Consider the following 14,181-nt stretch of genomic DNA (forward strand, 5'->3'; position numbering starts at 1 on the left):
AAGTGTCTGGATGCCCTCTCACTCATTGACTGGGGTGGGTGACCTTGGGTGGGCTTGTTGGCACCCCAGCTATCATCCTTTGACACTAATTGGTGCACTGGGGTACACTGGAGCTTCTCAGTTTGAATGGGTGAATCTGAGGAGGGTTTCTCTTTCCTCTTTCCTACAGGCAGAGGCTCCTCCTGGGTCCTTGCTTCCCCTGGTTGGGGGATAGGTTGGTGGTGGCTGAGATTTTCTTCCTTACTCTCTTTGTCTATCCTGGTTTTCTGCACTTTCTGTGTGTTCCATGTGTGTCTTTGCCCTGATCAAGACAGTTACATGGGCTGAACATGTACCTCCCACCCCAGGTGTGCTACTATGGGTGGCAGCATGATTCCCCCTGTGGATTAGGCCATTGAATCACAGGTCTGTGCTCACTCACCTCTTTCCCTGGGCTGCAATGGTGACCCTCCTTGTGTCAATGCAGTAGAGTGGTTGGCAGGCCACCTGCATGGTGGTGGTGGCTGCTGCTATGGCAGCAGCAGTAGCAGGCCAACCTTGTGGTGGTGGCTGCGCAAACCACCCAGATGGCAGTGGTGTCTGTGGCTGTGGCAGGCTGCCTGTGCAACAGTACTCTGCACTCTTGCTGGCTGTCCAGGAATTTTTTTCCTTCTAAAATATTTAGGCAATATAGAATTTATATACATTTACAGATATACATATATCAAAATTGACTGTACCATTTTTATAATAATTTTGATCCTTACTGATAAACTTCAATATAGAAATATGCAGATTTGTTTCCTGAGTTATGCCATTTGATATAATTCCTGTGTAATTTCTGTATGTTTTTTGCCATGTGTTACTAACCTATTTCTCATCTCTGCTCGAACCTGTCACAGACACAATCCAACAAAGTAAAGGCCAAAAAATTTTATAGTAATCAGAGCAGTGTTTGGTGTGGCAATGGCAAACCAAAAAAGCAGGGACCTTTCAGTTTTTCAGCTTGAATTCTCAGATACTAGGGAGAATGCATCTGGATAAATGTGAAGGGAATCTGATTACAAAAAGTTGAGGGTTCTCAAATTTAGGAATTTTTATGTTCATTTTACACTGAGTGCTAACTCATTAGTAAAAATGAAATATTAAAGTAGCACCAAATTCTTAGACACTAATCAATTGATTTACTACATCTAGATTTTTATTTAAAAGGAGTACTTTGTGTTTCCAGATTAGAATATGCTAGTATTCCTTCTCTATTATGAACAGATGACTACACAAAAAGGCTCCCCTTCATGGTTACACTAACCCAAACTCACCCAGGAGACACATGGAATTACTCTACTGTGAAGACCCAAGTTTTGATGCCTCTCATCTGTAGACTAACTTGTTCTTTGAACATCCTTCACCTCCTCTGCACTTTAGCAGCCTTGTCTACAGGAAAAGGATGAACACATTTGTCAGTCTATTTCATATTAGCATTTCTACAACCCATCAGGGAAATGAAAAACCTCTTCCAATACATTCTGGGTTGTATCGTGGGTTAGTATCTGCCAAAAATTAATGTCCACCTGGAACATCAGAATGTGACTTTATTTGGAAATAGGGTCTTTGCAGATGTAATGAAGGTTAGGATTCAGATCATACTAAATTAGGGTGGGCCCTAAAGCCAACAAGGGTGTCACCGTGAGAAACAGAAAACAATGTACAGAGACACTGGAGAGAAGAAGACAGAGGCAGAGACTGTAGTTACACTGTCACAAGCCAAGGGACATAAAAGCCACCAGAAGCTGAAAGAGGCAAGGAAAGATCCTCCCCTGGAGCCTTCAGAGAGAGCATGGTCTTGTTAACACATGGATTTCAGACTTCTGGCCTCCAGAACTATGAGAGAATAAATTTCTGTTATTCTAAACCACCAAGATTGTGGTAATATTTTACAGCAGCCCTAAAAATCCAATATATCTGGGGTCAAGGAATAAATAAGAATCACCCTCTGTAGGCCCAAAGTAACATTAAGGCCAACCCAAAGTCCTGGCCCAGATTAAAACAGTCCTGAGAGTTTGATTTTAGTGAATTCTAGACAACATTTCCAAAGAGTCATTCTTATGCATAATTGTTTGTGGCATAAAACCCCCTAGGGCCGGCCCCGTGGCTCACTCGGGAGAGTGCAGTGCTGGTAGCTCCGAGGCCGCAGGTTCGGATCCTATATAGGGATGGCTGGTGCACTCCCTAGCTGATCGCGGTGCAGACCACACTGTGCCAAGGGTTGTGATCCCCTTACTGGCAAAAAAAAAAAAAAAAAAAAACCCTAACGATGATTTATTTTCACTCTTCCCATACAGTTCTGAGTCACTTCTAACTTGAACCACATGCTTTCCACCATGTGTTTTGGATATTTTAGGTTTGAAAAGCAATCTTGTGTTCTATGTTAGTCTATGCATGAGTATTTGTGACATTTCTTTTTACTCCTTCTGGGAATATTTAGTTTTGTCTAATAAGGGTTGCACAATAAAATTAATAGCACCTTCTATTTTGGGGTACTTACTGTGCAGTCACAGTACTAATCCTTTAAGTACATTCTCTCATTTCATCCTCACTGTAAATTGAAGATGATAGATTTTTTCTACTCTACAGATAAGGAAAATGGAAGTGCAGAGAGGTTATGTAACTCTTCTGACATTGTGGTTTGGTCAGAATTCAAACCTAAGTGTTTGGCTTATTCCATTTTGTTTTTTGATTGGGCAGAAAAATGATGCCCATGCTATTAATCATTATATGGTATTTTCTTCAAACAAATTTCTTATTGATAAAATTTGAATTCTATGGGGCATCCCCTTAAATCATGTTTTAAGCATAGATAAGGTATTCTTAATTTTTTTAGCAGTATACCGTATGAGAGATCAGCAGACCACACTGTGCCAAGAGTTGTGATCCCCTTACTGGCAAAAAAAAAAAAAAAAAAAAAAACCCTAACGATGATTTATTTTCACTCTTCCCATACAGTTCTGAGTCACTTCTAACTTGAACCACATGCTTTCCACCATGTGTTTTGGATATTTTAGGTTTGAAAAGCAATCTTGTGTTCTATGTTAGTCTATGCATGAGTATTTGTGACATTTCTTTTTACTCCTTCTGGGAATATTTAGTTTTGTCTAATAAGGGTTGCACAATAAAATTAATAGCACCTTCTATTTTGGGGTACTTACTGTGCAGTCACAGTACTAATCCTTTAAGTACATTCTCTCATTTCATCCTCACTGTAAATTGAAGATGATAGATTTTTTCTACTCTACAGATAAGGAAAATGGAAGTGCAGAGAGGTTATGTAACTCTTCTGACATTGTGGTTTGGTCAGAATTCAAACCTAAGTGTTTGGCTTATTCCATTTTGTTTTTTGATTGGGCAGAAAAATGATGCCCATGCTATTAATCATTATATGGTATTTTCTTCAAACAAATTTCTTATTGATAAAATTTGAATTCTATGGGGCATCCCCTTAAATCATGTTTTAAGCATAGATAAGGTATTCTTAATTTTTTTAGCAGTATACCGTATGAGAGATTAGATAAACTTACAAATTTAAAATGTCACACACAATAGTAAGAATAATGGCTAATATTTTTACAGTACCTAATTCTGAGTGTTTTATATATTTTACCTCACTTAATCCTCATAACAACCCATAAGAAAGAAAGGTACTCTTTTTGTTCCCTTTAAAGATGGAGAAATTGAAGCACTGCACTACACATGGTACATATAACAGGCGGTTGACATTCTCAAGTGAATAAGAAACGGAAATCTTTATTTTTCTATAGCCAAAGGTTGTTTCTATTACAAGCTTCCCTTCTCCCAAGTGGGAGAAAACTAAACCAAGTCAGTTACAGGACTTGTTCATTTCCCTTCTCCTGAATTGCTACTGAGCTCAGCAGTCTCTGTAATATTAGCACATTGTGTGGGGTCTACCTGGGCAGTGGGTCTGGCTGTCTGTTGTCATCTGATGACTGCAGCAACCCCTGAGATATGCATAACTCAATCTGGTCCTCTGCCAGAAGTCACCACTCTGTCACGCCCTGCCTGTCTTAGCCCCTGTCACATCCACTGCCTCTTCTGCCCACATTCTTGACATTCTGGAGCTCACAGAAAACATTTAGCTACTCTAGAGTCAGGCTGAGGCCCTAGTGGACTTTCACGGTTGTGTGTAAGTCCATCTTCCTCAACCCTTATGGCCATTTTTACTCTATTGCTTCCATGTCAAGCCAGGGTGTGCAACAATTCTATGGGTCCTGCCACATGGGTGGGCTCTACTTAGCAAAGGACACCAGAAGCCCGCCACTTCTCCCAGAGCCAGAAACCACTGTGGGAAATGTGTGGTTTCCCCCAGATTCAGCCCAGAGAGGATGGAGGGGAAAAAACACCCTTCTACTGTCTCTTTCTGGTCCAAGTCTCTTACTTAATCTCAGAACAGCAAAACCAAGCCCTTTTCTTTTTTGATTTTTCCTAATATATTGTCAAAGATCGAACTTAAGCATTTGAAAATCAAATACCAAATACTTGATTTCTTTGTTATCTACAAATTTCTGTATCATCCCTTTCAGGCAATGAAAGTGGGAAATTCTAGCTGGAGAGGACAGAAAAATGGGCAGAGAGTGCAAGGAATTCAAGAGATGAAAATCTTTCTTAATATCTCAAATACCCCAGAGGATTTTCTGTCTGGTTTGGCACTTACTAATCTATGAGAATTAGATAAGCAATATTTATTTATGGGTGTGATAGTAATGAATTCAAGAGATGAAAATCTTTCTTAATATCTCAAATACCCCAGAGGATTTTCTGTCTGGTTCGGCACTTACTAATCTATGAGAATTAGATAAGCAATATTTATTTATGGGTGTGATAGTAATGATATATATATATTTATATACAGTTATAAAAATGCTTGAAGTATATTCAAGGACACTTTTAATTTTTAATTGGTCCTGTATTTAAAATTCTGGAACACTAAATATTCCACCGTTTCCTAAAAACAGCTTCTTGTGTAGCTGTCAGAATGATGGCAATGCTGGGCAGTTTCACATAGATGCTGGCTCTTCTCACTTTAGAATATTCCAGTGAAGTTGGTTGTTTGTGCTTATAGTTACAAGCACAGGAGGAAAACTGGTGTGGGTCATAAATGCGTGTATTAATACACAATTATGCATTGTATGTTCAAAACACTGTTTTCTATTTATTATTCTCAAAATAACATTGGAAATACCTAAGTAACTGACACCTTGGCTTTTCTACAGACCTAGTTTTAATCTCAAATATGGTTATCTGTGTTTATCAAACAATACTTAAACAATGTTTTGGTTACCTCCACAAAAATTTTCCTCTCAGAACACTTTCTACTAGACAGGACACAGAAGGCGTTAATTTTTTAGTGGCCTCAGTTTCCTTTAAAAGATGCCCAGAATAATGTCACGCCCCTTGATTTCTTCAGAGTTACCTCCAAAGGTACTAAGACCCCAGAAAGAGGCAAATGCACTCTGCTCAGTAAACTGCTATTGTCATTAAAATTCAAGGAGACCCCACAGGACTAGTTTGATGATTTACTCTGCCTGGTCAGGTTGCAACACAAGGTTTACTTTAATGGCCCAGAGCACCTCTACTCTAGTAGATCATTATTTTCTGAGCAAAAGATGCTCCACTGTGTTCCAAGAATGGGTGCTGAAAGTTGCATAAATATGGGAGAATCAGGAATGCTTTATTAATTTGTTAATCAATAAGCATGCATACTTTGTAATCTATCAGATTTATTCTTTCACTTTAATAAAATACCAAACCATTTAACACTCGACATTATCACACCCTCCTTTGTTCCGGCCTCCTCTCTGACAGAGACATAACTCAGCTTTTAATTATTCAAAATCTAAACATCAAGGGAACTCAGGAATAAGCCCTGCAAATCTGCAGAAATGTTTCTGAAGTGCGCTCTGTGGGCCACCTGCAGCAGGGTCACCTGAAGAACTAGTGAAAGACGCTGAGTCCTTTCCCCAGAAATGCTGATATAATAAGTAGGAGTGGAGTCCAAAGATCTGCATTTTGAAAAACACTTCAGGTGAATATTAAATCTGTTAACGTTTTGAAATGATTATGTGCCAATAAAGAAAACTTTATTCCCCAATACAGAACACATGGAGGGCCGGCCCCGTGGCTCACTTGGGAGAGTGCGGCACCGAGGCCATGGGTTCAGATCCTATATAGGGATGGCCGGTGTGCTCACTGGCTGAGCGTAGTGTGGACGACACCATGCTGAGGGTTACCTGCAGAAATGTTTCTGAAGTGCGCTCTGTGGGCCACCTGCAGCAGGGTCACCTGAAGAACTGGTGAAAGACGCTGAGTCCTTTCCCCAGAAATGCTGATATAATAAGTAGGAGTGGAGTCCAAAGATCTGCATTTTGAAAAACACTTCAGGTGAATATTAAATCTGTTAACGTTTTGAAATGATTATGTGCCAATAAAGAAAACTTTATTCCCCAATACAGAACACGTGGAGGGCCGGCCCCGTGGCTCACTTGGGAGAGTGCGGCGCTGGTAGCACCGAGGCCATGGGTTGGGATCCTATATAGGGATGGCCGGTGTGCTCACTGGCTGAGCGTAGTGTGGACGACACCATGCTGAGGGTTATGATCCCCTTACTGGTCAACAACAACAACAACAAAAAGAACACCTGGAAAGTGATTAATTAGTCCGGACCAGTGGTTTTTAAACTTTAGCAGGCATCAATCAGATCAGGGAGAGGGCTTATTAAAACACAGATTGCTTGGCCCCATCTGCAGTTTCTGCTTCAGTGCCTCTGGAGCTAGTCCCACGAACTTGCTCTTCTTTCAAGTCCCCAGGTGATACTGCTGCTGGTCCCAGATCTACACTTTGAAAACTACTGATCTAGACAGATACTCTTTCTTGTACAAATGCAAAAGCAAACACTTTCTTTCCAAAATGTATTAAAAGCTGTCATATAAAAAGGGTTAAGCAAAATTAAAGCCATTTCTTTAGTGCCTGAGTTCCTGTTTCATTATGCTTGCATGCATTACTAATTCCAAGTGGGGATATAGAATGCAGCATTTCCCAAACACATTTTATCACCAAACTCTCTTCTCAAGAAGAATCCTGGGACACTATTTGAGGAAAGCCTGATATAGCACCATGACAAGTTAGTGCATCCAACAAACTTAGACCTTTCCCATTCCCAACTAAACCTCATACCTTGCCGAATCCTGGGACACTATTTGAGGAAAGCCTGATATAGCACCATGACAAGTTAGTGCATCCAAGAAACTTAGACCTTTCCCATTCCCAACTAAACCTCATACCTTGCCCTCATCCTCCAATGCTAGTGCCAGGGGAATTTGACAACATGGGGAAGGTAGATGCACTCTTCAGAATTCAAATTGGTGTGTCTAACCCACTTTCCCATTGAGCTAAACTATAACTAGTGCTTAGTGCAAATAAAGTAATGTTTTAGCATTTTATATACTTTATGCACTTTATGAGAGTAAGAACCATAATTTAATTATATTAAAAGTACCTTAGTAATCACTGAGGTATGTAAAAATACATAGGTTAAGAAGATTATTTCCTACCATACTCACATAAGGAGATAAAATATATACTTAAATAAGCATAGTATGAAGCAGATACAGTCAGTGTCATAAGAGAGTTACAAGCAACATACCCTTAAATTGAGGACCACCGGCATTAATTGAAGATCTTAAGCTGATTGTCAACAATCAGCAACTTTGCTAAACAAAGGAAATATGCACCCTCTGATTGAAAGGATTTTTCTGTTACTAAATCTAGCTGCCCTCCACTGCAATGTGCGAAGGCCTCTAGTTGACTGGAACAAATCCCATGATGCAGTTCCTCCAAAACTTGCTCGAAACTTACCTAAGGCACTTACAGAAAATATAGATCCCCAGACCCCATTCTGACCAAATAAATCAGAATCTGCAGTGGAGAAGCCTGAAAAACTGTATGTTTTCATAAGTGCCCCAGTTTCCAAATTTTATTTTAGCATAAGGAGGACTGAGTTTCCTCTGAAGCATCTTTAAGGGCAGGTCTACAGTCATACATTTATTCAATCAGAAAATATCTATTGAGTTCATGCAACATGCAAGACCAGATTTTTCTTGACCTATGTCATTAATTTTTATTCACAACTTTTTTAGCTTAAAAAAATCTCATTTTTAGTAAAAATATTTTTTACTTAATGCTATTTGTATAGTACTACTAATACATGCTGGAAACCATGTCCTCTAATGTAATGTTCTTTTAATACAGTGCTCTTTACAACACCCTGGGTTGCCTCAAGAAAAATCAGAGGATCCAATTTCAGTGGAATAGTTACTAAGTAAGAAAAGCTATTCTGCTCACTGCCCATGCATCCTTAAAATATGAAGGATACAAGGTTTAAAATATAGAAACACATATACCAAAAGCTATTTTCTTAAAAATGCTAACTTTCCAACTTTAAAATTTTGGCTACATTTCCTCTGTTCTATATTCCTGCCTTCTGGTGGGAGGAAGTAACGGGTAGAAAGAACGAAATGCTCCAGTAGGGCAGAAAGGAAGGTAAAAACTAATTACTGAAAAGCTTGTTAGTTTGGAGATGTTGCTATTTAAAAAGAGATGTCTCCACAAAATATACACTCTGACATGGGGAAGTATGCACAGGTTTGTCCTGTTCCCTCTTTTTTCCCCAACTGTGCATGTGTGCATTTGAGTGTGTGTGTGTGTGTGTGTGTGTGAGAGAGAGAGAGAGAGAGAGAGAGAGAGAAATAAGGTACAATGATGTAGGAAAGGAGAGAAAGGGAGTAGGATTTTAAAAGGGAAAGAGAGGACTGGCTGGTTAGCTAAGTTGGTTAGAGCACAGCCTTGTAACACCAAGGTCATGGGTTCAGATCCATGCACCAGCCAACCACTCAAAAGAAAAAATGGCAAAAGAGAAAAAGCATAAACTACATCATTTGGTTTGTTGGACTAGAATGTGCAACCCAGGCATGGATAATGGACCTCCTGAAATAGACAAAGGGTGGGAGAGCAATAGCAAGGGACAAAGGACTAGGAAAAGGCACACAGCCCATTGTTTTAAGCACTGCACTATCTGTTAATGATAAAAATGTGGCAAATTGAAAGAATCTATTTCTAAAAGCTCAGTTAAACACAGAGCCTGCTAAAGAAGCAGAGTGGAAGAAAACCAGCATCTTCCGGCAGTCACCCAACCACTCATCTCATGAAATTCACAGCAGCAATAAGACACCACCCATAAAAACAGTCCCAAGTTCTGGCACGCTGTCACCTCACCTAATTTGCATCGCTGTTTCTGGGGTATAGGTGGATGTTTCAGTAACAGGGACATGAACATGAGAGGTACCTCCTCCTCCCTCAAAGTGAAACAAGGCACTGGCACCCAGAAAAGTTAGACATTTCACACCTTTTCAAGCCCACTTCTCACTTGTCTTCTGCAGACACACAAAAGATTTGTTTATGAGAATAATGAGTGCCTCAGCATAGCCAGAGCCAAATGACTCTATTGAACATGTTTTATTTGTTACATTTATAAATACACAACAGTTTCATAACATTAATGTAAAAATTAATTTATTGGTAAATTTTTTTGCAATACTTTCATTGATTCCATGAATAAAAACAAATGATGAATTTCAATTCCAGTTAATAAATACTTCTGGTTGTTATTTAGATGAGTTTTTGTATAATTCACACAATTCTGATGTAAGAACCTCAAAAACAGAACTGAAACAGACAACAGAAAAGTAGATAACAAGTAATAATAGCTATATATTTAAAGCTGATGTCACACAAAAGTTGGAATTCTATAGGTAGAATATGAACTGATTAAATAATTTATTTGGCCTGGAAAAGAAAATACAAAAATAATTTTATTATTTTAATTTTTTAGTTATTTTTAATAATTTTGTTTCTTAAATTACCTAAACTCCTCAGAATCAACTTTTCCATCTGTAAATATAGATGATATTAATAATTAAATAGTGTTATTATGAGGATAAAATAAAGTTCCTGGTACAATATAGTACACACTTGCTAAATATTCTTTCTCTCAGTGGTCAATGTTAGTATTGAACTTTTCCGTTGAAATGGAGGAATTGAAATCTCTCACAGAACTCTCCTTTCTTATATCTAAAGACATGAACCAAGTAAAAACTTGCCAAAAAGTCAACAAACTTTGCCAAACCAGGGAAGGGGGACAATCCAATGCCATAAACTTCAAAACTTTACAGCCAAGGAAACAAATAGATAATTCTGGAGTCCAGTAGAGCAGAATGTTTGATACAGCTCCTGATCCTATCCCCAGAACCCATATGGCAGGTGCTAAAAAATGTCACCACCAACATTGCTGTAGTGGGAGCAAAAAACTAAACTACACTGAAACTCATGGGTTCAGAAAAAAATAGGTTGCTTTGTCCTCCCTCATGTGATTCCACTTGAGCTCCCCAAATTAACTAAATATCCAGTCATATTTAAGCCATATTTTAATCCCATAATTCGATCAGTCCCTGTATCTATCAGGATTTAATGGAAAAGACAGAAACCTCTCTAGGTATGTTAAACAGAAATTAGATATTTACAAAATTCTCTAAAGGGCTGGAAGAGTCAGGGTGAGCAAGGCCCCATCAGTGCTATTGAATCCCAGAGCATACCACCATCGCTGCCACCACCACTGACAATCCTGCTGCCCATGTCCCCGAGATAACTGCTTCTTGCCACCCACAAAGCTGGTAATACCTGAAATGCGCTGCCACTGCCACAATTGCTACTGAACACTATGTCTCTGTTTTAGACACAGCAGAAGGAAAACAACCTTATACCTACTTCTTTTCTACCAACCAAAATACATGTGAATACATCCCATGACCTGGCCATACACACACACACACACACACACACGCACATATATGTATGTGTGTATGTATGTATGAAATGTTGTTTTAAGCTTTTCATACATATATGAAATGTCACTTCAGGTTTTTCAGTCTCTGCTGTGCAAGAACATGCCAATGAAGTGGGAGTCGAATGAAGATTGAGTCCATCTATAGTATCCTCTACTATGGGTCCACAGCAGTTGTACAATACATTGGCCATATCCCTCATGATCTATTCCTTTGGTGACCCAACATTAATATGCATTTGCCTCTCAACTTTATTTAGCCCGGGCCAACAATGAGTTCAAAATTCAGTCAACGATCTAGCAAACTACTGCTTGAGCTAGCACACTGAACCCAGAAACTCTGGTAGGTTACCCATATTACTTAGCTTTGCCCAATCTAGAGTTATATTCCTGCCTCCAGGTCTAGCACTCTTAGAAACCATTGTCTCACAAATTCCTGGGGTTTCTGCTTATATAAAATAACAAAACCTTTTGGTATGTCAATCTTCTCTTTCTAAGTTCAACTTTTACTTGTGTTCTGGGGTGTTATGGGATCTGACTCTAGTTATAGTAGGTTGGGAAGCAAAGAAGCATAGTAATGAAAGAGCCTGAGGAGAGCTGGCAACCTATGAGTACTTACCTCAAGAAAAGGAGCAGCCAGCATGTCTTCAAGCAAACTACAACTAACCTCTTCAGATAGGAAAAGAGAGCTGCCTCTGCTGGCAAGAGACGCTAGGTGGGATGGGGATTTAGGGTACTCAGATTCAAATGAACACATACAAATATTCCAGTACAAGTCACAGGATTCTTTTCTTTTCAAATCAGTGTTTTATGTTCATTTAAAAGATATGGCAAAATGTTAATTGAACTTATATTGTAACTTAGCAACTCACTGGATCAGATTCCATATATTTGGGGGCTACACCAGTCCTGACCTAAGGCCACAAGAGATAAAAAATTATCTTAAGATGGTCATGGAAGATCCCTGGTTTTCTGAATTTTTGTGAGCTGATCATGTAAATCCCTGAGCTTGTCTTCTTTCTTTAATTTCTCCAGAGCTGGTTCCTTAGCCATCTCACTCCACAACCTTTGACATTTCTTGCTTTCATTCTAATGACTTATCATAGCAAACACTTTGCCAGAGTCCAGACTTCTAATTGGCACATCATTCCAGGAAACTGTAAGTGTAATTTAAGCGACTTTTTTTTTTTTGTCACTTAACTTTTCTGTTTTGGGAAGTTTGATAGATTGTGGGGAACATTCACAAACTCAGAGAATTTAGGGAGTAAAAAGTTTGTACAAGAAAAGATAGTGAGTTCCATTTTGGAAATGTTGAGTTTGAGGTGCCTGTAGTAAACCGAGTGCATGTTATACAGCAGAAAAAGTGTGAGCTGAAGACATAATCTGAAAGTCCACTGATCAGAGTTGAAACCATGGATATGATGAAGTCAGTTTTACCAAATCCATGCAACTGAACAAGGTTTTAATATCTGAATTTAAGTCTCAAATATGAATTATAGGGATACGGTACAAAGCAAGTTCACTGTGCACCGGTTGCCAACTTGTCTGAGTCCCGTAAGACAGAACGTGCTCATACGCAACAAGTTACATGAAGCAAATTTATTACTTACAGATAGGCAGCAAGGGACAGCAGAAGCCTAGGATCCACTGGGGGCTGGATCCCCAAGGCTCAAAAAAGCTGCCTGTGTGCGAATAGAGTTTAACTGCAACTGTGTGTGCTCCCCTTGCAGCACAGCTGCATGACTCTGAGAGGCAGCACACCCTGAGTTTTGGATCTCGGGGGCCTTGGGACTCACTGGGAAAGGCTTTGAAGGACAACCTGTTCCCATGGGAGAGAGGAACCAAGCCCAACTGTCCCAGGCAGTTCCTGCCTATCTCAAGATGTTACATTCCCTGGGAAGGACAGGAATTAGGTCTGGGCTATTTCAGGCATTTCCTCCCTGAAATGTCTCAGGATATTGCACTCCCAGCACGTTCTACAGTTATTCTTGAGAACTACAGCAAGAAATTGGGAAGAACTGAGTTATTCCAAAGCCACTCCAAGAACTGTATATGGCAGAAATAATTTATAAACTCAATGCTAGATTTAATACTAACTTACAGAAATAGGACAAACGTTTATAATTTCTCTCTCTGTTTGGGCATCCTTAAAGAGTCTTAGCAGCAAGCAGAAAAAAATTTAGAAGCTCTAGAAAGTATCACATTCAAACTCCCTCAAGAGAATGAAGGCTTGTACCCCTTGCAAAGATCTGCAGAGAAGCTGCTTCTACATGCCCATTCACTAGTCCATCCTATCACATGATTGACTTCATTGTCTCATGTTTAAAATAGCTAAAAATCATCAGGAATTTTGTGAGGAAAATTATCTTCTCCCCCCCCATAAAAACTTTTATTATTTTCTGTTTTTTTAAGTGATATAGGAGTTTAATATTAAATAATAAAATGAGAAAATATATAAGCATCCAGAGAATAATTACTTTGAATAAGTTGATGCCTTTTTAAAACTGGGCAAAGGAGCTGAATAGACATTTCTCAAAGGAAGCTATAGAAATGGCCAACAAACGCATGAGAAAATGCTCAGTATCACTAAGCATCAAGGAAATGCAAATCAAAACCACATTGAAATATTGTCTCACCCAAGTTAGACTGGCTATTATCAAAAAGACAGGGAATAACAAATGCTAACAAGGATACGGAGAAAGGGGAACCCTCCTACACTGTTGATGGGACTGTAAATTCATGCAGCCATTATGGAAAACAGTATGGACATTCCTCAAACAACTACAGATAGAACTACCACATGATCCAGCAATCCCACTGCTGGGTATATACCCAAAGGAATGGAAATCATCATGTAGGAGGGATATCTGCAATCCCATGTTTATTGCAGCTCTATTTACAACAGCTAAGAGTTGGAAGTGACCTAAATGTCTATTGACAGATGACTGGATAAGGGAAATATGGTATATGTACACAATGGAATACTGCTCTGCCATAAAAAGGAATGAAATCCCGCCATTCACAGAAACATGGATAAACTTAGAGAAAATGATGTCAAGTGAAATAAGCCAGGTACAGAAAGAGAAATACGACATGTCCTCAATCAGAAGCAGAAGCTGAAAGAAAGAAAGAAAGAGAGAGAGAGAGACAGAGACAGAGAGAGACAGAGACAGAGAGAAGGGAGGGAGGGAGGGAAGGAAGGAAGGAAGGAAGGAAGGAAGGAAGGAAGGAAGGAA

At 39.2% G+C, this 14,181-nt stretch overlaps 1 protein-coding gene across 1 annotated transcript in view; it reads left to right on the plus strand.

Annotated features, from left to right (window-relative positions):
- The window catches only part of RXFP1 (relaxin/insulin-like family peptide receptor 1), a 90,631-nt gene that overhangs the window by 11,063 nt on the left and 65,387 nt on the right, over positions 1 to 14,181 (plus strand). The gene's annotated exons all lie outside the window — the stretch shown is intronic.

This window comes from Galeopterus variegatus, unplaced genomic scaffold, assembly GCF_000696425.1.
Source record: "Galeopterus variegatus unplaced genomic scaffold, G_variegatus-3.0.2 Scaffold3965, whole genome shotgun sequence".
Lineage (NCBI taxonomy): Eukaryota > Metazoa > Chordata > Mammalia > Dermoptera > Cynocephalidae > Galeopterus > Galeopterus variegatus.